The 23095-nt window shown below is 47.3% G+C and overlaps 2 non-coding genes across 2 annotated transcripts; both read right to left on the minus strand.

Annotated features, from left to right (window-relative positions):
• Positions 1–13479: 13479 nt before the first annotated feature.
• TRNAY-AUA (transfer RNA tyrosine (anticodon AUA)) lies at positions 13480–13551 on the minus strand. Its single transcript has one exon. It is a non-coding gene; the product is annotated as a tRNA-Tyr (tRNA).
• Positions 13552–17222: 3671 nt separating this feature from the next.
• Positions 17223–17294, minus strand: TRNAD-AUC (transfer RNA aspartic acid (anticodon AUC)). Its single transcript has one exon. It is a non-coding gene; the product is annotated as a tRNA-Asp (tRNA).
• Positions 17295–23095: the final 5801 nt, after the last annotated feature.

Consider the following 23095-nt stretch of genomic DNA (forward strand, 5'->3'; position numbering starts at 1 on the left):
GGAGTGATGTGCTGCGAGTGCCCCCCTGCCTCTGCAGGTATGCGACAGCTGCCCTGTTGTCCAGGCGTAGAAGTACTCTCTGGCCCCTGACCTGAGAAGCCAATGAAGTTAGTGCCAAGAATGCTGCTCTCATCTCCATTATGTTGGATACTACTCCCTGGGTGGAGCAGGACCATCTCCCCTGTATCCTGGTTTCCCCGCAATGGGCTCCCCAGCCCTGTCCACTTGCGTCGGACGTAACTGTGATCCAGAAGAGGGAACCTAGATAGCGAGGTTTTGAGAGGTTTTCCGGCAGAGTCCACCAATGAAGGCTCCTGTGCATTACTCCCGTCAGCAGAATTGTCTGAGAGAGTTGCTGTTTCTTCCACTGCGCCAAGAAACCCGTCTGAAAATACCTCAAATGCCAATGTGCCCAAGGAATCATCGGTATACAGGCAGACATTGTGCCAATGAGACTCAGGCATTGCGATGCCGTTAGATACCGGCTCGCAATGGTTTTGACCATCTTCTGGATAATAATCCTCATCTTCAGGGATGGTAATGACACTGTCCCCTCCCGGGTGTTGAACATCGCACCTAGATAGATCATCCGCTGTGTAGGTGCCAGCTGACTCTTCTCTGAGTTTATCAACCAACCTAGTTCTCTCAGGGACTGGAGAAGAATGTCTCGGTGATACACCAACTGACCCGGACTGCTTGCTAGGAGGAGGATGTCGTCCAAATAGTGGTATATCCTCAAACCCCTCTCCCGCAGGGGAACCAAAGCGGATATTAGAATTTTGGTGAACACCCTGGGGGAGGTGCACAGACCGAAGGGCAGGGCTTGGAACTGCAGGTGGATCCGACCTACTGCAAATCTGAGATACTTCTGAAAGGCAGGTAGAATTGGCACGTGTAAGTACGCATCCTGCAGATCGATTGATATCATCCAATCTGTTGGCTGTACTGCCTGAATAATTGTTTGTAGAGACTCCATCTTGAAGCTTTCTGGGTGTATGTGCCTGTTGAGTCTTTTTAGATCGATCACAGGCCTCCATGCACCCGTTCTCTTTGGAACCAGAAATAGAGTGGAATAGAAGCCTGCGAAGCGCTCCGCCAAAGGAACCGGCACAGCTGCTCCCTGAAGTTGGAGTGACGATACGAATTGTCTTAGGGCTTGAGCCTATAGCAGAGAGGATGGAATTTCCGTTCGTGTGAACGAATTTTGAGGTGGAGGATGAGAGAAACTCCAAAAGTGTCCCCATTGGATTGTTGAGAGAACCCAGGGATCCTGGCATTTGCTGGCCCAGACTGGAAGAAAGAATTTTAGTCTGGCTCCCACCGGGAGTGTCTGGGCTAATCTGGCGTCAAAAGGACTGCTTCTGCTCATGTGGAATCTGAGGGGCCTTCGACTTTCTGCCCAAGAAGGATGCCTGAGTGCCCCTCCAGGGTCTTCTGCCGTCTCTGAACTGCCTTGATTGTCTGAAATCTCTAGGGTTTGACTGGTGGAACCTGGAAGAACCCCCTCTAGATCTTCGCATCCTTCTGTCTTGGGGAAGCATACCTGACTTTCCCCCTGACAGCCTAGATATGGCTTTATCCATTTTGTCTCCAAATAATGCCTTCCCGTCAAACGGGATTTTGCACCAATTTTGCTTGGAAGCCAAGTCCGCCATCCAGGGTTTTAACCATAAGGCCCTTTTCGCCATTACTGAGTGCAGCATAGATCTTGCTGAACACCTAATCGTGTCTATAGCTGCTACTCCAACGAAGTCTGCTGACAATCTAATTTCTTCCAAGGCTTTAATTATGTCTTCCTTGGGGACATCCTGGCGTAGAGCTGTTTCAATGTTATCCGTCCAAGCTCTAATGGCATTAGATACGGAGGTGAGGGCGATCGCTGGCTTACATGCCGCTCCTGCAGCTAAATAGCTCCTCTTGAGATCCAGATCGATTCTTCTGTCAAGAGGATCCTTGAAAGAAGCGGAATCTTCCATAGGCAGGGTAATATTCTTTGCGAGTCGCACCACTGATGCATCTACCACAGGTATGGAGTTTAGTGACTTTGTTCCCGCCTCCGGCAAGGGATACAGCTTATTGAAACGGCCCAATGACAGCTTTTTATCAGTCCTAGACCATTCATTTTGAATGATTTGCGTAATTTCCCCCATCAAAGGGAAGAAAGCCTGTTTCCTTTTAAGGAATGGGAAGTAGCTTTTTGCTTCCTGGGGAGGTTCTTCAGTATCCTCCCAAGCTATTGCGGCTCTTACTGCCTGGATGAATGGCTTTACCAATGAATGGCTGAAGCCGGAAGGATCCGACTCATCTGACGAATCGCCCGAGAGGTCTTCGGGTGGGGAATCTCTGGCCATTCGGCCTGATGGAGGTAGAGGCGTACTGGCCGCGGAAGGACCAGGAAGAACAAGCTCAACATCCTGTGCCTGTGACGTCTGCGGGACTGGCTGGGCAGGAACCAAGGCCGCAAGCTCAGAGAAGGAGTCCTTCATAGTCCTTTTGAGCAGGTCCACCACCTGCTGATTTTCTAACTCGCGGCTGGACGCATAGTCCGCAAAACAGTCCTTGCAGACTACTTTATTCGGCAGCGGACTAGCCCCACAGGTCCAGCACTTCTTCTTGTAGGATCTAGGAGAGGGGGACCGGTCCCGTCTTCTGGATCTTGACCTCTGTCGCGAAGAATGGGACTCACGTTTTGACGAGCGGGATCGGTGGCGTGAAGAACGAGATCTGCGACTTGGGCTGTCGTCATCGTGGTGCCTTGAGGATTTTTCGGTCCTCTTGGAGTGGGCAGGGCTATGATTTTAAGAAAAAAATCATGTCAGGCCAGCGAGCGCACTTTTTTTTTTTTTTTTTTTTTATACTCACGTATAGATGGTCCCATACCTAACGGAAGTGTGAGGATCTTTTTTGCGGGATGAATGGCTCATTGCGGAGTTGGGCATAAGGATCAGCTGCGGAAAATAGCAGGTAAGGAAAGAAAAAGAAGTTTTTTTTTTTTTTTAGAGACACATTTCCCATTTTGTTCTTTCCCCTTTTTTTTTTTTTTTTTAAATACTTACCACAGGGCAGCTTTAGAGAAACCTAGCAGGGCACAGCCGAGGAGACTCTGACTGATAGCCCTCAAAGCTGACTTTAAATACCCTAGGGGGTGGGTGGGGCAGTCCCATGAACCCCCAGTCTCTTTTTTTTTTTTTTTTAGGAAGAAAAAGGGCAAAAACTGACCCTTTTTCCAGAAAGCAAGATGGCCGCCGCGGCGTTGAGAGACCGCACATGCGCCCGCGCATGCGCAGTAGAGCCGACGCCGGGAAGCTGAGAAAACACTCGTCGAGCGACGGCTGCTTTAGCTTCCCGGATCGCGCCTGCGCAGTAGGGTGAAGGGGACGCCGAGCCACGCTACATTCAGGAAAAGCGAAACCAATACAACACGATCCCCCACAGAAACAGGGGAATGGCTGCCCTTTCTAAAAAGAAACATTTGTCTGCACACCTAAAGGTAACAAGCATCTTACAGCCGTTCATGTTTATTTCCAAGGGAGGAAAACAAAAAGTAAATGATGCAGAAGAGAAAAGAGGGGGAAAGATACAAATGCAACTCTTTTTTTTTTTTTAAAGGAAACAAAAGAATGTAAAATCACAAGCCTGGCAGAATGGAGCTGATCCTTATGTGACTCCTTTTGGCTTCATCATAGGCTATGGTGGCAGACTGCGTTCCTGAGGAAACTCTGCACGAAGACCCCAACAGATCCACAGAGGGGTTCCCAGTCTTATCAGCGCTGTGAGTGGCCCAAGAACAGGGACTGCGCACGGGAAAGGCTAAACCCGGCGGACGCTGCCGATTGCAGAGGTATGGACATACTGCTACTCTTCACCAGCACAAGAGGTATGAGGAAAAAAAGGAGAATGTTGGGGGAGGGACTACGTCTTTAATTTATGCTATTCACTGGTCCTGAGGGAGGAGTCGAGGCGGAGCTCTATCACTAGTATGCTGCCATGGAGGCACCAGGAAAGTGAAATACAGGATTTTGAAATCAGTCAGACTGTTTTGATGTTGAATTTTAAAAGCAGCGATGTTCTGTCAGATTAGTAAACCTCCAAGATCAGCAGGCTTGCCGCTGCTTTTAATCACTTAAGGACTGAGGCCTTTTTTTGAGATTTGTTGTTTACAAGATAAAAACATTTTTTTTTTGCTCGAAAATTACTTAGAACTCCCAAACATTATACTTTTTTGTTCTAAAAACCTTGGAGAATAAAATGGCGGTCGTTGCAATACTTTCAGTCACACCGTATTTGCGCAGCGGTCTTACAAGCGCACTTTTTTTGGAAACAATACACTTTTTTGAATTAAAAAAATAAGACAACAGTAAAGTTAGCCCAATTTTTTTTTATATTGTGAAAGATAATGTTACACCGAGTAAATTGACACCCAACATGTCACGCTTCAAAATTGCGCCCCGCTCGTGGAATGGCGACAAACTTTTACCCTTAAAAATCTCCATATGCAACGTTTAAAAAAAATTCTGCAGGTTGCATGTTTTAAGTTACAGAGGAGTTCTAGGGCTAGAATTATTGCTCTCACTCTACCGATCGCGGCGATACCTCACATGTGTGGTTTGAACATCGTTTTCATCTGCATGCGAGCTCGGCGGGACAGGGCGCGTTTTTTTAATATGTTTTTTTTTTTTCCTTATTTATTTTCCCTTTTATTTTCTATTTTTACACAGGTTTTTTTTTTTTAAATTCTGTCACTTTTATTCCTATTACAAGGAATGTAAACATCCCTTGTAATAGAAAAAAAGCATGACAGGACCTCTTAAATATAAGATGTGGGGGTCAAAAAGACCTCAGATCTCATATTTACACTAAAATGCGAAAAAAAAAAAATATTTGTCATTTAAAAAAAAGAAAAATGTCCCTTTAAGAGCTATGGGCGGAAGTGACGTTTTGACTTTGCTTCCGCCCTGCAATGTTATGGAGACGGGTGGGGGCCATCTTCTCCTCACTCATCTCCATGCCCAGCAAGGGTGCAAATCCAATCGCCTTCTGCCGCTGCCGACGGCTCCGGTAAGCGGCGGAGGGCACCGGAGCGTGGTGGGGGGGGGGGGGATTTCAGTATATAAGCTCAGTTTACTGGTAAAAATACATGTAAAATACAAGACTTGGGTGTAAAAAGATGTCCGCTGCCGCCTTCTGACTGCAGGCTTAATGCGGACCAGTGCGGGGTGTAGCAAGATGGCTGCCGCAGTGTTGGGATGGAATGTCACTTCCGTCACCTAAACGCATAGCGCATGTGCAGTAAGTATACTGCCTTCCCCCTGTTGTCTCCCAAGTCCCGCCTGTCAAAACGATTGTTTGCTAGTTTCCTAGTATCCTAGCAACCAATAAGGTGCTTGGAGGACTCCATTCATAGGAGGAAGTTGTCCTCCTTCAGAGCTCCTCCCCCTCACGTGACATACTTCCTGCCTTCTTACTGACTACGGAAGGGGCAGGAGGGAGGGGACTTGGTGTGTGGACCGGCCGGGAGTATGAGGGGACCTGTGTGGATCGGGACATTGCTGATGATGTGAGTGAGGGTCCTGAGGGGGAAGGGTCTGCCCTGTACACAGAGGAGGGGGGAGGGGACAGGGATCACACTGAATCGGTGTACATAGCCCCCAACTGTCCCGGATTTCGAGGGACTGTCCCTCATTTGGAGCAATGACCCTCTTTCCTCCTCATTTGTCCCTCATTTTGGTCTGATCCATAAAGTTGTATATAAAATGCACTATTTACCTTTCAAACAGTGTTTCCCAGGGCTAAACCTTTCATCCAATTTCTACATTTCTGCATTTGTAAATTCCAAAGGCCAGTATAAAGGAATAATGGGGGTAAAAAAGCACTTGTGGGTTTAACCAATCATTTGTTTTTGTACAATTCTCCTTTAACCACTTCAATACCAGGCACTCAGACACCTTCCCGCCCAGGCCAATTTTCAGCTTTCAGAGCTTGAATGACAATTGCGCGGTCATGTGACACTGTACCCAAACAAATTTTTTATCATTTTGTTCCCACAAATAGAGCTTTCTTTTGGTGGTATTTGATCACCTCTGCGGTTTTTATTTTTTGCACAACAAATAAAAAAACACCGAAAATTTTGGAAAAAAACAAGTTTTTCTTTGTTTCTGTTAAACATTTTTGTAAATAAGTACGTTTTTTTCTTCAATGACGGGCACTGATACGGCGGCACTGACGGGCACTGATGGGCACCGATGAGGTGGCACCAATGAGGTGGCACTGATGAGGTGGCTCTGACAGGCACTGATGATGGGCACTGATAGGAGGCACTGATGGGCACTGATAGGCATTGATAGGTGGCACTGGTATGCGGCACTTATGGGCACTCATAGGTGGCACCGATGGGCACTCATAGGCGGCACTGAAGGGCACTTGTAGGTGGCATTGATGGGCACTTATAGGTGGCATCTATGGGTGGCACTGATAGTTGGCACAGATGGGCACGGATGGGCACTGATAGGTGGGCACTGATGGGCACAGATGGGCACTGACAGGCAGCACCGATGGACACTGATGGGTGGCACTGATGATACTGATTGTTTGCAGTGATGCCCCTAAGAGTGGCATTGCTGGGCATCACTGCAACATAATGGTGCCAATCAGTGCCCATTTGTGGGCACTGATTGGCACAGATTGGGCACTGACTGGGCACACTGGGCACATGTGGATGGCTATGGGGTACATACCTGGCCATCCACATGTTGCCCCTTCCCTGGTGGTCCTAGTGGCGATCCCTGGTGGTCCAGTGTGGTGATCTGAGGGGGGGGCTGCACTGATAAACAATCAGCACAGCCCCCCCCAGCCAGGAGAGCCGCCGATCGGCTCTCCTCTACTCACGTCTGTCAGACGCGAGTGAGGAAGAGCCGATCAACGGCTCTTCCTATTGACATCGTGATCAGCCGTGATTGCACACGGCTGATCACATGGTAAAGAGCCCCCGCTGGAAGCTCTTTACCAAGATCGGTGTAGCGGTGTGTCAGACTGACACACCGATCGCCGTGATGCGCATCCCTGCGGGCGCGCGGCAGCATGTTATCCTGCTGGATGTCATATGGCGCCCAGTCAGGATAACTGAACCACCGCCCAGGCCGTCATCTACTATGGGCCGGGCGGGAAGTGGTTAAGGGAGGCGTGGCAAGGGGTGTGTCCTATGCCTGCATACATTTGATGATAGGTGTCCCACATTCCCATCTCAGAAAGTTGCGAGGTATGGGTGTATTCTAGAGGGGGGAGAGAGGACATTCTCCCCCCGGGTCCTAGAACTGTACACTGATCTGCAACATCTCCCCATCTACAGAGATTGGGGGGGCATCCATCACCACACCATACACAGTACCTGTATCATGTCTGCAGTCTCTGACCATCTCTTGTATCATGTCTGCAGTCTCTGACCATCTCCTGTATCATGTCTGCAGTCTGACCATCTATTGTATCATGTCTGCAGTCTCTGACCATCTATTGTATCATGTCTGCAGTCTCTGACCATCTCCTGTATCATGTCTGCAGTCTCTGACCATCTATTGTATCATGTCTGCAGTCTCTGACCATCTATTGTATCATGTCTGCAGTCTGACCATCTATTGTATCATGTCTGCAGTTTTCTGACCATCTCCTGTATCATGTCTGCAGTCTCTGACCATCTCCTGTATCATGTCTGCAGTCTCTGACCATCTCCTGTATCATGTCTGCAGTCTCTGACCATCTATTGTATCATGTCTGCAGTCTCTGACCATCTATTGTATCATGTCTGCAGTCTGACCATCTCCTGTACCTTGTCTGCAGTCTCTGACCATCTCCTGTATCATGTCTGCAGTCTCTGACCATCTCTTGTATCATGTCCGCAGTCTCTGACCGTCTACTGTATCATGTCTGCAGTCTCTGACCATCTCCTGTACTTTGTCTGCAGTCTCTGACCATCTCTTGTATCATGTCTGCAGTCTCTGACCATCTCCTGCATCATGTCTGCAGTCTCTGACCATCTCCTGTATCATGTCTGCAGTCTCTGACCATCTCTTGTATCATGTCTGCAATCTCTGACCATCTCTTGTATCCTGTCTGCAGTCTATGACCATCTCCTGTGCCATGTCTGCTGTCTCTGACCATCTCTTGTATCATGTCCCCAGTCTCTGACCATCTCCTGTATCATGTCTGCTGTCTCTGACCATCTCCTGTATCATGTCTGCAGTCTCTGACCATCTCTTGTATCATGTCTGCAGTCTCTGACCATCTCCTGTATCATGTCTGCAGTCTCTGACCATCTCCTGTATCATGTCTGCAGTCTCTGACCATCTCCTGTATCATGTCCCCAGTCTCTGACCATCTCCTGTATCATGTCTGCAGTCTCTGACCATCTCCTGTATCATGTCTGCTGTCTCTGACTATCTCCTGTATCATGTCTGCAGTCTCTGACTGTCTCCTGTATCATGTCTGCAGTCTCTGATCATCTCCTGTACCATGTCTGCAGTCTCTGACCATCTCTTGTATCATATCTGCAGTCTCTGACTGTCTCCTGTATCATGTCTGCAGTCTCTGATCATCTCCTGTACCATGTCTGCAGTCTCTGACCATCTCTTGTATCATGTCTGCAGTCTCTGACCATCTTCTGTATCATGTCTGCAGTCTCTGACTGTCTCCTGTACCATGTCTGCAGTCTCTGACCATCTCTTGTATCATATCTGCAGTCTCTGACTGTCTCCTGTATCATGTCTGCAGTCTCTGATCATCTCCTGTACCATGTCTGCAGTCTCTGACCATCTCTTGTATCATGTCTGCAGTCTCTGACCATCTTCTGTATCATGTCTGCAGTCTCTGACTGTCTCCTGTATCATGTCTGCAGTCTCTGATCATCTCCTGTACCATGTCTGCAGTCTCTGACCATCTCTTGTATCATGTCTGCAGTCTCTGACCATCTCTTGTATCATGTCTGCAGTCTCTGACCATCTCCTGTATCATGTCTGCAGTCTCTGACCATCTCTTGTATCATGTCTGCAGTCTCTGACCATCTCCTGTATCATGTCTGCAGTCCCTGGATGGAGCCTACAGAAGAGTCAAGAGAGGAAGTGCTGCCAGGACGGGTGTCGCGGGAGGAGTCAGACGTTTGTGGAGTGTGGGGAGGAGACCATTGGATGAAACCAGAACCACCAAGCTGGAGCCCAGAGAGGACCGTCTGGCTTAGCCCTGCATGGTGCACCTGAGAGGAGGTCAGTGACAGCGCTACAAGATCAGTCTGGGGGGAGGGGTGGCACTGATGTTAAGGGGAGTGAATACAGTAAGGTAAGGGGGCACTGATATAAAGGTTCCCCCTATATTAGTACCCCCCCCCTTACCTTAGTGCATTCACTCTGCAGAGGTGTTCTGTGGTCACCAGAGTCCCCCCCACATTAGAGTTCCCATTATAAATGTAAGTTGGAACTCTGTGGTCAATAATGTAAAGGGGAACTCAGTGGACTCTGATATAAGGTGATCTCTGGAGCCCCCCTTACATCAGAGTTTTCCTTTACACCAAAGTTTGCAGCATTCGCCCTTACATCACAGTTCCCCTTGTACTGTAACGGGGAACTCTGTGCTGGCTGGGTTATATTAACCTGACCTTCATGTAAATAGGGAAATGATACTGACACCAAAGATGGGGCACTATTCCTCCCACTGGCACCAATGATGGGGCAACATTCCTCCCACCGATACCAATGATGGGGCACTATTCCTCCCACTGATACCAATGATGGGGCACTATTCCTCCCGCTGACACCAATGATGGGGCACTATTCCTCCCACTGATACCAATGATGGGGCACTATTCCTCCGACTGATACCAATGATGGGACACTATTCCTCCCACTGATACCAATGATGGGGCACTATTCCTCCGACTGATACCAATGATGGGACACTATTCCTCCCACTGATACCAATGATGGGGCACTATTCCTCCCCCTCCCACTATCCCCCCCATAGGGGACCCCTTCTTTATTGGATTATCAAAAATCGCTATTGTTTATATTGTTATTACAATGCTGATATTATAATGTGAAATGTATGCTGTGGCCACTCAAATGTCAGTCAGTTCATCAGAAACTGGCCAACTGGAAATCGGAAAAATTGGAAAAAGTGTGTATATATACACAAAAAGTGCCAGAAAAGGAACTTCAATTCTATAAATTACAGGAGGATATCCAATCCTATCACTGGGACCCCCATGGATGTCCCCTCTGCCTGTACGCCCCTCTTCTACCTCCGTCCCTCACATGCCCCGCCCCTTCCTGTTAATCAAACACCAAGCTCCACCCCTTCCTGTCAACCAAACACCAAGCCCCACCCCTTCCTGTCAATCAAACCCCAGCCGCGCCTTCCCACCTCCTCCCTCTGCCAGGATCTCCTCTCTCAGTACCCGCCATCTGGCCACCTTCCTGCCAATCCCAGGTGGGGGGGGCGTGGCCACCATTTAGAGGCTCATTCACATGGGTGGAAACTGTTTGGGAGGGGAAACCATCACCTCCTATTATTATATATATATATATATATATATATATATATATATATATATATATATATATATATATATATATTACTATTATAGTATTATTATAATCTATGGGTTGGTGTTTCTGTCCATCCATTCCTGAGATTTACACAGCTCCGCCATATAGCACACAGAACCCCATCACACAGACAGGGACCCCTACCTTAGAGGTTCATTCACATGGGAGGAAAGTGTTCAGGATAGGGGGATGGGGGGTACCACCTCCTCCGATTATTACATAAATATTACTATTTCAATATTATATTTTATGGATTGGTGTTTGTCCATCCAGTCCTGAGATTTACACAGCTCCGCCATGTAGCACACAGAACTCCATCACTCAGACAGGGGCCACCACCTTCACACAGATAATAGGGCGCTCAGGAGGGGAAACCAACATCCTCCTATTAATATATATATTATATGGATTGGTGTTTCTGTCCATGCAGTCCTGAGATTTACACAGCTCCGTCACAGAACACCATCACACAGACAGGGGCCACGGCTTAGAGGCTCATTCACAAGGGTGTTTGGGAGGGGAAACCATCCCCTTCTATTATATATATTATCATTGGTGTTTCTGCACATTCAGTCCTGAGATTTACATTATTTTTTCTTCGTTTCGGTTATAAAATTCAGCAAATGAGTCATTTTTCTTCATAAATTTTGGCCAAACTTTATACTGCTGCATATCTTTGGTAAAAAATAATCCAAATCAGTGTATATTATTTGGTCTTTGTGAAAGTTATAGGGCAGTGATGGAGAACCTTGGCACCCCCAGATGTTTTGGAACTACATTTCCCATGATGCTCCACTACACTGCAGAGTGCATGAGTATCATGGGAAATGTAGTTCCAAAAGGTTGCCAGGATGCCAAGGTTCGCCAATCACTGTTATAGAGTCTACAAGCTATGGTGCCAATCATTGAAAATCGATCACACCTGATGTACTGACGGCCGATCTCATCTCTTGAGGCCCTAACAAACCTGGAAAGTACAAATACCCCCAAATGACCCCTTTTTGGAAAGTAGACAGTCCAAGGTATTTAATAAGAGGCATGGAGAGTCATCCCCCCTTCCCCCAACGTATATTCTATGAGGCATAATGAGTCTTTTGAACGGTTCATTTTTTCCCACAATTCTTTGCAAAATTAAGATTTTTCTTTTCTTTTTTTATTCACAAAATTGTCATATTAACAGGTTATTTCTCTCACTTGGCCTGTGCATACCACAAATGACACCCCAAAATATATTCTGCTACTCCTCCTGAGTACGGGGATACCACATGTGTGAGACCTTTACACATCCTGGCCACATACAGAGGCCCAACATTCAGGGAGCACCGTCAGGTGTTCTAGGGACATAAATTACACATCTAATTTCCTGACAACCTATCACACTTTTGATGGCCCTGGAGCATCAGGACAATGGAAACGCCCTCAAAATGACCCCATTTTGGAAAGAAACCCCAACGTATATTCTATGAGGCATAATGAGTCTTTTGAACATGTCATTTTTCCCCACAAGTTTTTGGAAAATGTGAAAAGAAAATGAAAACGCATTTTTCTACACTTTTTTTTTACACATTTCTACGGCACTGATGAGCATCCACTGATAGGGTGGCACTGATGAGCACTTACTGATGGGCACTGTATTGGCACTAATGGGCACACTAGTGGCACTGACGGGGCACTGTAGATCACAGATGTGGCACTGTAGGGCACAGATGCGCACTGATGGGGCACTGCTGGACACAGATGTGGCACTGTTGGGTACTAATGTCATGCTGATGGGACACAGATGTGCACTGATGGGGCACTGCTGGGTACTGATGTGACACTGCTGGGGCACTGTAGGGCACTGCTGGGCACAAATGTGGCACGGCTGGGTACTGATGTGGCACTAATGGGGCACAGATGGGTGTTGATGGGGCACTGCTTGGGTACTGATCTGGCACTGCTAAGTACTGATGTGGCACTGCTGGGGCACAGATGGGCACTGATGGGACAGTGCTGATTACTGATGTGGCACTGATGGGGCACAGATTGGCACTGATGGGGCACAGATTGGCACTGATGTGGTACAGATGGGTACTGATGTGGCACTGCTGGTTACTGATATGGCACTGATGGGGCACAGATGGGCACTGATGTGGCACTGCTGGGTATTGATGTGGCACTGAAGGACACTGCTGGGCACTGATGGGGCACTGCTGGATACTGATGGGGCACTGCTGGTTACTGATATGGCACTGATGGGGCACAGATGGGCACTGATGTGGCACTGCTGGATCACAGATGGGCACTGATGTGGCACTGCTGGATCACAGATGGGCACTGATGTGGCACTGCTGGGTATTTATGTGGCACTGAAGGACTCTGCTGGGCACTGATGGGGCACTGCTGGGTACTGATGGGGCACTGCTGGGCACTTGGAATACATGCAAAAAAAGTCAATCAGCATCACCCTCCTCTGCTTACATGATCGATGTGAGGAGAGGAGAGAACCGGAAATTACGCCGGTTCGGTGACAGTGATCCCTCTGGATCCGCTGGCAGAAGCAATCACGTGGTAAAGGGCCGCTGGGATTGGTCCTTTACCCCGATCCCTGACGCACTGGGTCCCGAGTATCCGGCGAGCAAGGACACTCCTGTGTGTGCGGGGATTATCATTGTACGCCCTCCCAGAATTATCTGACCACGCTGTAGCCGTCATTCGGCTATGGCCCGGTCGGCAAGTGGTTAAAGTTCATGTTTGTGTAAAGGCCGGCGTCCCAATACTTTTGGTAATATAGTGTATATGTGATTGGACAGAGGGGGGGGGGAGGGGAACAGGACTACCTAAGAAGACAGGATAAAGTACATTGTACATTTTACACCCTGCAGTTAGCAGTCGAGGCAGCCATCTTGGCAATTGCGTTGGCCGGGAATCGGACCCGGGTCAGCTGCTGTATAAGCAGCTATGCTCACCACTGCACCACCAACGCGAGGAATGTCTTTGGAGGGTGGGAGGAAAGAACCTATATGCAGCTCCCCCCAGCCCCCCACATACTTACCTGAGCTCTATCTTGATCCAGCGCTGTGCCTGAGAGCAGTAGCTCTCTCTCTCCTCACTGGACAGAGAGTCAGCAGTGGGAGCCAATCACAGCCAGTGAGCAGGGGGTGGGGCCGAGCCATGCTCTGTGCTTCAATGGACCGCTTTCTATGGGGTGCACTGGGCAAGGGGGAGGAGCCAGGAGCGCCAGCAGGGAACCCAAAAAGGGGAGGATCGCGGCTGCTCTATGCAAAACTATTATAGAGAGCAGGCAAGAATAACATGTTTGTAAACCTCATTTTTTTTCCGTCTTACGTCAGGCCCAGGAGGAAGAGAGCGTGCCCGGGCTTCATAAGCTACTTTTATAATCCCTCCCAGCAACCTTTAGGCCACTGCAAGGGTCCCTGGGATTTGTAGTCTTAGAGTATGGGAATATATAACAGCAGATTCCAGAAGGACTATACGCCCCATAACTCACTCTGCTGGCGCACAGGTATGAGGTCACTGGCTGTCGAATAATCACGGGACCAACAATATTCAAAACACTGGAAGGTGTGAAGCTTTCTGGATACAGTTCACATCGCTACATAGGGAAGGATAGTATTGGGGTTACAGGGAGGGTTATTCTTGGGGATATAGGAAGGGATAGTAAAGGGGTTACAGGGAGGGTTATTCTTGGGGATATAGGGAGGGATAGTATTGGGGTTACAGGGAGGGTTATTCTTGGGGATATAGGAAGGGATAGTATTGGGGTTACAGGGAGGGTTATTCTTGGGGATATAGGGAGGGATAGTATTGGGGTTACAGGGAAGGTTACTCTTGGGGATATAGGGAGGGATAGTATTGGGGTTACAGGGAGGGTTATTCTTGGGGATATAGGGAGGGATAGTATTGGGTTTACAGGGAGGGTTACTCTTGGGGATATAGGAAGGGTTAGTATTGGGGTACAGGGAGGGTTACTCTTGGGGATATAGGGAGGGATAGTATTGGGGTTACAGGGAGGGTTATTCTTGGGGATATAGGGAGGGATAGTATTGGGGTTACAGGGAGGGTTACTCTTGGGGATATAGGAAGGGTTAGTATTGGGGTACAGGGAGGGTTACTCTTGGGGATATAGGGAGGGATAGTATTGGGGTTACAGGGAGGGTTATTCTTGGGGATATAGGGAGGGTTAGTATTGGGGTTACAGGGAGGGTTATTCTTGGGGATATACGGAGGGATAGTATTGGGGATACAGGGAGGGTTATTCTTGGGGATATAGGAAGGGATAGTATTGGGGTTACAGGGAGGGTTATTCTTGGGGATATAGGGAGGGAAAGTATTGGGGTTGCAGGGAGGGTTATTCTTGGGGATATAGGGAGGGATAGTATTGGGGTTACAGGGAGGGTTATTCTTGGGGATATAGGGAGGGATAGTATTGGGGTTACAGGGAGGGTTATTCTTGGGGATATAGGAAGGGCTAGTATTGGGGTTACAGGGAGGGTTATTCTTGGGGATATAGGGAGGGCTAGTATTGGGGTTACAGGGAGGGTTATTCTTGGGGATATAGGGAGGGATAGTATTGGGGTTACAGGGAGGGTTATTCTTGGGGATATAGGAAGGGATAGTATTGGGGTTACAGGGAGGGTTATTCTTGGGGATATAGGAAGGGATAGTATTGGGGTTACAGAGAGGGTTATTCTTCGGGATATAGGAAGGGATAGTATTGGGGTTACAGGGAGGGTTATTCTTGGGGATATAGGGAGGGATAGTATTGGGGTTACAGGGAGGGTTATTCTTGGGGATATAGGGAGGGAGAGTATTGGGGTTACAGGGAGGGTTACTCTTGGGGATATAGGGAGGGATAGTATTGGGGTTACAGGGAGGGTTATTCTTGGGGATATAGGGAGGGATAGTATTGGGGTTACAGGGAGGGTTACTCTTGGGGATATAGGGAGGGATAGTATTGGGGTTACAGGGAGGGTTATTCTTGGGGATATAGGGAGGGATAGTATTGGGGTTGCAGGGAGGGTTATTCTTGGGGATATAGGAAGGGATAGTATTGGGGTTACAGGGAGGGTTATTCTTGGGGATATAGGAAGGGATAGTATTGGGGTTACAGGGAGGGTTATTCTTGGGGATATAGGGAGGGATAGTATTGGAGTTACAGGGAGGGTTATTCTTGGGGATATAGGGAGGGATAGTATTGGGGTTACAGGGAGGGTTACTCTTGGGGATATAGGGAGTCATAGTATTGGGGTTACAGGGAGGGTTACTCTTGGGGATATAGGGAGGGATAGTATTGGGGTTACAGGGAGGGTTATTCTTGGGGATATAGGAAGGGATAGTATTGGGGTTACAGGGAGGGTTATTCTTGGGGATATAGGGAAGGATAGTATTGGGGTTACAGGGAGGGTTATTCTTGGGGATATAGGAAGGGATAGTAATGGGGTTACAGGGAGGGTTATTCTTGGGGATATAAAAAGGGATAGTATTGGGGTTACAGGGAGGGTTATTCTTGGGGATATAGGGAGGGATAGTATTGGGGTTACAGGGAGGGTTATTCTTGGGGATATAGGGAGGGATAGTATTGGGGTTACAGGGAGGGTTATTCTTGGGGATATAGGGAGGGATAGTATTGGGGTTACAGGGAGAGTTATTCTTGGGGATATAGGGAGGGATAGTATTGGGGTTACAGGGAGGGTTATTCTTGGGGATATAGGGAGGGATAGTATTGGGGTTACAGGGAGGGTTATTCTTGGGGATATAGGGAGGGATAGTATTGGGGTTACAGGGAGGATTATTCTTGGGGATATAGGGAGGGATAGTATTGGGGTTACAGGGAGGGTTATTCTTGGGGATATAGGAAGGGATAGTATTGGGGTTACAGGGAGGGTTATTCTTGGGGATATAGGGAGGGATAGTATTGGGGTTACAGGGAGAGTTATTCTTGGGGATATAGGGAGGGATAGTATTGGGGTTACAGGGAGGGTTATTCTTGGGGATATAGGGAGGGATAGTATTGGGGTTACAGGGAGGGTTATTCTTGGGGATATAGGGAGGGATAGTATTGGGGTTACAGGGAGGGTTATTCTTGGGGATATAGGGAGGGATAGTATTGGGGTTACAGGGAGGTTTATTCTTGGGGATATAGGGAGGGATAGTATTGGGGTTACAGGGAGGGTTATTCTTGGGGATATAGGGAGGGCTAGTATTGGGGTTACAGGGAGGGTTACTCTTGGGGATATAGGAAGGGTTAGTATTGGGGTTACAGGGAGGGTTATTCTTGGGGATATAGGGAGGGATAGTATTGGGGTTATAGGGAGGGTTAGTGTTAGAGAGAGCTATATAGTATATAGTAAATACTATATAGTAAACAGCAGGCTTTTTTTCAGCCAAGTTGCTAAGGATAGCCTAGAAAATACCTGAAAATGAGCTGAGTGCTCCACCTACTGGCTGAAAATGAGAATACAAAACAATCATTTTCTTGTGCAAAAAAATATATTATTCAAAATGCTTAACAAAACACATACATAAACACATTCCTTTTGATTTAAATTTTATTCCATCAGCATTTAATTTGCACAGCAGATTTCTCCCTGGGGACACAAAGTGGTTAGCGTTCGAGGCAGCCATGTTGGCAATTGCGTTGGCCGGGAATCGAACCCGGGTCAGCTGCTGGATAAGCAGCTATGCTCACCACTGCACCACCAACGCGAGGAAAGTTTTTGAAGTGTGGGAGGAAAAAACCTGGGAATGGGGAGGTGAGGATGACGCTGGATCCCAGTGCTGCAAATATGTCTGGTCTTGTCACAGTGGCAACATATAGCAGCTTACCAATTCCTCTGTGATACGTATCATTGTTGGGTAGCAAGTTTTCTCCTTCAGTGCTCTTTCGATAGCCTGGTTCCATAGACATTTCACTTCCTTTGCATATTGCATATGGAATTGTTGTAAGATTTCGAAGATTTTCTGAGAACTTCCATCTTTTTCTCTCTCTATTTGGATACCCAGATTGTAGCTAATGTCCCCAAGTTCTTTGATTTCAAAATTTTCTTTCAGCTTGTGAACTATCTGATTGTAATCCCCTTCTTGTTCAAAACAGGTTATAAATGTCATCAACATAGATAAGGATGTATATCCATCTGTCTTCTTGATTCCTGGAGTAGAGACGGGGGTCTGCTTTACATCTTGAGAATCCCTCTTTAGTAAGTACTTTGTTCACTTTCGCATTCCACATCCTTGCAGATTGTATAAGACCGTAGATGCTCTTCTGATGTTTACACACAAGGTTGTTCCCTTTCTCAAACCCTGGTGGTCGCTCTATCTAGAGATCTTCCTTAATGTCTCCATGTCTAGGTATTTCACTTGCATGCCCTTTCTGGCTGCAATGCTAAGAAGTGCTCTGATGGTGGAGTGAAAGTTTCGTCATAATCTTCACCAAATTTCTGAGAGCAACCCTTGGCAACTAGTCTGGCTTGGTATTAGTGGATATTCCCAGGGCCAGATTTGCCACAAGGCCACCAAGGCCAGGCCTCGGAGCGGCAGTGGTGCAGGGGCGGCGCCGCTCCTGCGGCGACTTCGCGGCCACCCCCCCTTTCGGGCTGCCCGTTAAAGTCGATTAAGGGCACCGGTACCCTTAGAAAAGATGGCCGCGAGCCGCCCACTACTGCGCATGCGCCATTCCGAAGCGGCCGGGCTTGGGAAGGCTCGTACATGCACGGCCGGGCAGCACATGCGCAGTAGCGTGATTGCGCCACCCGGCGCCATTTTTGAAAAGATCGAGAAGTAATGTCAGCGGTGCGGCGGCGGTGGAGAGAGGTGACATCTCTCATTGCCCGCACCGCTGTTCCGCCCTCCTCCATCTGATGGCAGCCAGGCAGCGTGGCAAGTGACATCAACATCTGGTGGCAGCCAGGCAGCGTGGCAAGTGACATCTCCATTTGGTGGCAGCGTGGCAAGTGACATCAACATCTGGTGGCAGCCAGGCAGCGTGGCAAGTGACATCTCCATCTGGTGGCAGGCAGCGTGGCAAGTGACATCTCCATCTGGTGGCAGCCAGGCAGCGTGGCAAGTGACATCTCCATCTGGTGGCAGGCATAGTGGCAAGTGACAAGCGATGGTGGCAAGTGACACGCTCAGGGCTCTCAATGATTCTGCATTATGGTGAGTTGAACCATTTCATTTTACATTACAATGTAATGATAGAAATAATGTGTTTCAATCATCCTGACTCCTGACACCATACCAACCTTGGTGCCGGGGATGATTGAAGCACTAACACCAGCCATTGCCCTGAAAAATTGCCTGGGAGATGTATAAACCTCGAAGTGGACTTTTCCTGGCTCTCTCTGGGACGCTCTGCTAGAGTGCGTATTAGTCCTGGTTTGCATTGGAATTTGTTGCTAGACATGGAAACAAACTCTTTAAGTTTCTCTGATAGTAGCTAATGTTCCCAAGTTCTTTGATTTCAAAATTTTCTTTCAGCTTGTGAACTTTCTGATTGTAATCCCCTTCTTGTTCAAAACAGGTTATAATGTCATCAACATAGATAAGGATGTATCTGTCTTGATTCCTGGAGTAGAGACCCCCGTCTGCTTTACATCTTGAGAATCCCTCTTTAGTAAGTACTTTGTTCACTTTCACATTCCACATCCTTGCAGATTGTTGAAGACCGTAGATGCTCTTCTGATGTTTACACACAAGGTGCACCCACTGACACCATTGTTGGTGGTTATTATTGCGTCCAACTGACCTCTTATCCTTTACAAGCAAGGAAGCTTCCATCTTCATTTCTGTTTGATCTGCAGTTCTCATGGTGTTGTATAGGTGACCAGCCATGACACCAGCCATATGATATGTTTATAGTTTGGTTGAAAGCAACCTGTTCTTCTTTAAAAGTGCCCTACAATATGATAAAAAGTACTTTGTTTTCTCTATAGTTGTTCCAATCCCTTTGGTATTTTTAGGTTTTTTATGTTTGATGTCTTTATCAGCTTTAGCCAAAAACCTTTGTATTTGAGCAGATTTTTCTTTGTATTCTGACGTATCTTTGAATGGACTCCATTTCTCTTTTAATTCAGCTATTTTTGTGGCTATTTTTTGGAGTTGGAGCAGTGTGACCGCATGCAAACGGAGGTGTACCAGAGTCACAGGGTCTAAGGAGCCACCTGGTCTTCACCAGAGCCACTGGAGGTGTGGATGTTGCGCTGCAAGGCAGCTCCCAGGTTACGGCTCTCTAGCACACCCGTGCGGGCACAGTGCATCCAAATAGGCGTAATACTACCTAGGTCCAGGTATTATTGTGTCCACTGACACCATTGTTGGTGGTTAATATTGCTTCTACTGACCTCTTATCCTTTACAAGCAAGGAAACTTCCATTTTTATTTCTGTTTGATCTGCAGTTCTCATGGTGATCAGCCATGATACCAGCCATATGATGTGTTTATAGTTTGGTTGAAAGCAACCTGTTCTGCTTTATAAGTGCTCTATAATATGATAAAAAGTACATTTGAAAATTGATAGTCCTTCAGTCTGTTAGATACCATGCTGCCAGGTTCTGACAACTGGCTAGGTGCTCTGCCACCTGGCTGAGTGCCCTGCTGTTGGGGTCTGGAAGCAGGCTGAGAGCCCTGCTGTTGGGGTCTGGAAGCAGGCTGAGTGCCCTGCTGTTGGGGTCTGGGAAGCTGGCTGAGTGCCTTGCTGTTGGGGCCTGGAAGCTGGCTGAGTTTCCCGCAGGTCAGATCCTTTAACAAGTACAACATTTGGAACTTGCAGCTCCACAGGGCAGAAAATATCCCAATGCTGGGATCCCATGGACCATCTGCAGGCTTAACGTGGAGTCCCCTAACCCATACTGCTTTTCATTTTACCAGTCACCCAGGTCTTTCCAAGGAATTGGTTCCCCAGCATAGGTCCCCTAAACACCTCTACTACTGGAGCTGTAAGTGTATTTTAACAGTCACCCAGGTCTTACCAAGACATTGGTTCCCCAGAAAAGGTCCCCTAATGCCCTTGGAGTGGCAGGGGCACACATTACAACTGGATCAGGACAAACTTTAGATAGAGATCTGCCCTTACCCAGAACACCTCTACTACTGGAGCTGTAAATTTAAGTTTTTTTTTAACAGTCACCCAGGTCTTACCAAGACATTGGTTCCCCAGAAAAGGTCCCCTAATGCCCTTGGAGTGGCAGAGGCACACATTACAACTGGATCAGGACAAACGTCAGATGGAAATCTGCCCTTACCCAGAACACCTCTACTACTGGAGCTGTAAGTGTAAGTATATTTTAACAGTCACCCAGGTCTTACCAAGACATTGGTTCCCCAGAAAAGGTCCCCTAATGCCCTTGGAGTGGCAGGGGCACACATTACAACTGGATCAGGACAAACTTTAGATAGAGATCTGCCCTTACCCAGAACACCTCTACTACTGGAGCTGTAAATTTAAGTTTTTTTTTTAACAGTCACCCAGGTCTTACCAAGACATTGGTTCCCCAGAAAAGGTCCCCTAATGCCCTTGGAGTGGCAGAGGCACACATTACAACTGGATCAGGACAAACGTCAGATGGAAATCTGCCCTTACCCAGAACACCTCTACTACTGGAGCTGTAAGTGTAAGTATATTTTAACAGTCACCCAGGTCTTACCAAGACATTGGTTCCCCAGAAAAGGTCCCCTAATGCCCTTGGAGTGGCAGGGGCACACATTACAACTGGATCAGGCCAAACTTTAGATAGAAATTTGCCCTTACCCAGAACACCTCTACTACTGGAGCTGTACGTTTAAGTATATTTTAACAGTCACCCAGGTCTTACCAAGACATTGGTTCCCCAGAAAAGGTCCCCTAATGCCCTTGGAGTGGCAGGGGCACACATTACAACTGGATCAGGCCAAACTTTAGATAGAAATCTGCCCTTACCCAGAACACCTCTACTACTGGAGCTGTAAGTGTATTTTAACAGTCACCCAGGTCTTTTCAAGACATTGGTTCCCCAGCAAAGGTCCCCGAACACTCTTGGAATCGCAGAGGCACACATTACACCAGGACAAAATTCAGATGGAACTCTGCCCTTACCCCGAACACCTCTACTACTGGAGCTGTAAATAAAAAGCAGAAATCTGGACCACCAGGCTTTGACACAACCTAAGCAAATGGCGCATGAAAGTTGACTACAGGAATCTTGGACCAAACGGGTAACCCATGCCAGGCATGCAACATGCATGGAGATGCAGAGGTATTAGACCTCTGGAGTTGGTGATATCTTGACCCTAGTACCAGAGACTGACTGGGCAGCAGGCACAAAACTAGCAGAGGCAGACTGGGCAGCAGGTGGTATATAAGCAACATCAGGCTTGTCAGCAGATAAAGGATCAGTGGCATATGGCTGGGCAACAGGTTAAATAACAATGGATTCAAGCTGGATAGCAGGTAAAGGATTAGTAGTGTCAGCATGAACAGTAGAAGATCAGTGGCACCAGATTTGATAGCTGGTGGCGTATCCATGAAGTCAGGCTGGTCAGCGGGTAAAGGATCAGTGGAATCTGGCTGGGCAGCAGGTGAAGTACCAATGGATTCAAGCTGGATAGCAGGTAAAGGATTAGAAGTGTCTCTATGTGCTGGGGAGAGAGGGAGGAAAGGAGGCTCTGTGCACTCCTTTCTTTCTTTCTTTCTTTCTTTCTTTTTATTTTTTTTTTTTCTTTCTTTTTTTCTTTTTTTTTTTCTTTCTTTTTTTCTTTCTTTTTCTTTCTTTCTTTCTTTCTTTCTTTCTTTCTTTCTTTCTTTCTTTCTTTCTTTCTTTCTTTTTCTTTTTCTTTTTCTTTCTTTCTTTCTTTCTTTCTTTCTTTCTTTCTTTCTTTCTTTCTTTCTTTCTTTCTTTTTCTTTTTTTTTTTTCTTTCTTTTTTTCTTTCTTTCTTTCTTTCTTTCTTTCTTTCTTTCTTTCTTTCTTTCTTTCTTTCTTTCTTTCTTTCTTTTTCTTTTTCTTTCTTTCTTTCTTTCTTTCTTTCTTTCTTTCTTTCTTTCTTTCTTTCTTTCTTTCTTTCTTTCTTTCTTTCTTTCCCCGCCCCTTATGACATCACCGCCCGAGGCATGTCACCACCAAAAGCAGCAGCATGTGTCACCACCAAATGCAGCAGCATGTGTCACCACCAAATGCTGCAGCTTATGTCACCACCAAATGCTGCAGCTTATGTCACCACCAAATGCTGCAGCTTATGTCACCACCAAATGCTGCAGCTTATGTCACCACCAAATGCTGCAGCTTATGTCACCACCAAATGCAGCAGCTTATGTCACCACCAAATGCTGCAACTTATGTCACCACCAAATGCAGCAGCTTATGTCACCACCAAATGCTGCAGCTTATGTCACCACCAAATGCTGCAGCCTATCTCACCATCAAATGCTGCAACTTATGTCACCACCAAATGCAGCAGCTTATGTCACCACCAAATGCTGCAGCTTATGTCACCACCAAATGCAGCAGCTTATGTCACCACCAAATGCAGCAGCTTA

Source organism: Aquarana catesbeiana, linkage group LG02, assembly GCF_042186555.1.
Source record: "Aquarana catesbeiana isolate 2022-GZ linkage group LG02, ASM4218655v1, whole genome shotgun sequence".
NCBI classification, from domain to species: Eukaryota; Metazoa; Chordata; class Amphibia; order Anura; family Ranidae; genus Aquarana; species Aquarana catesbeiana.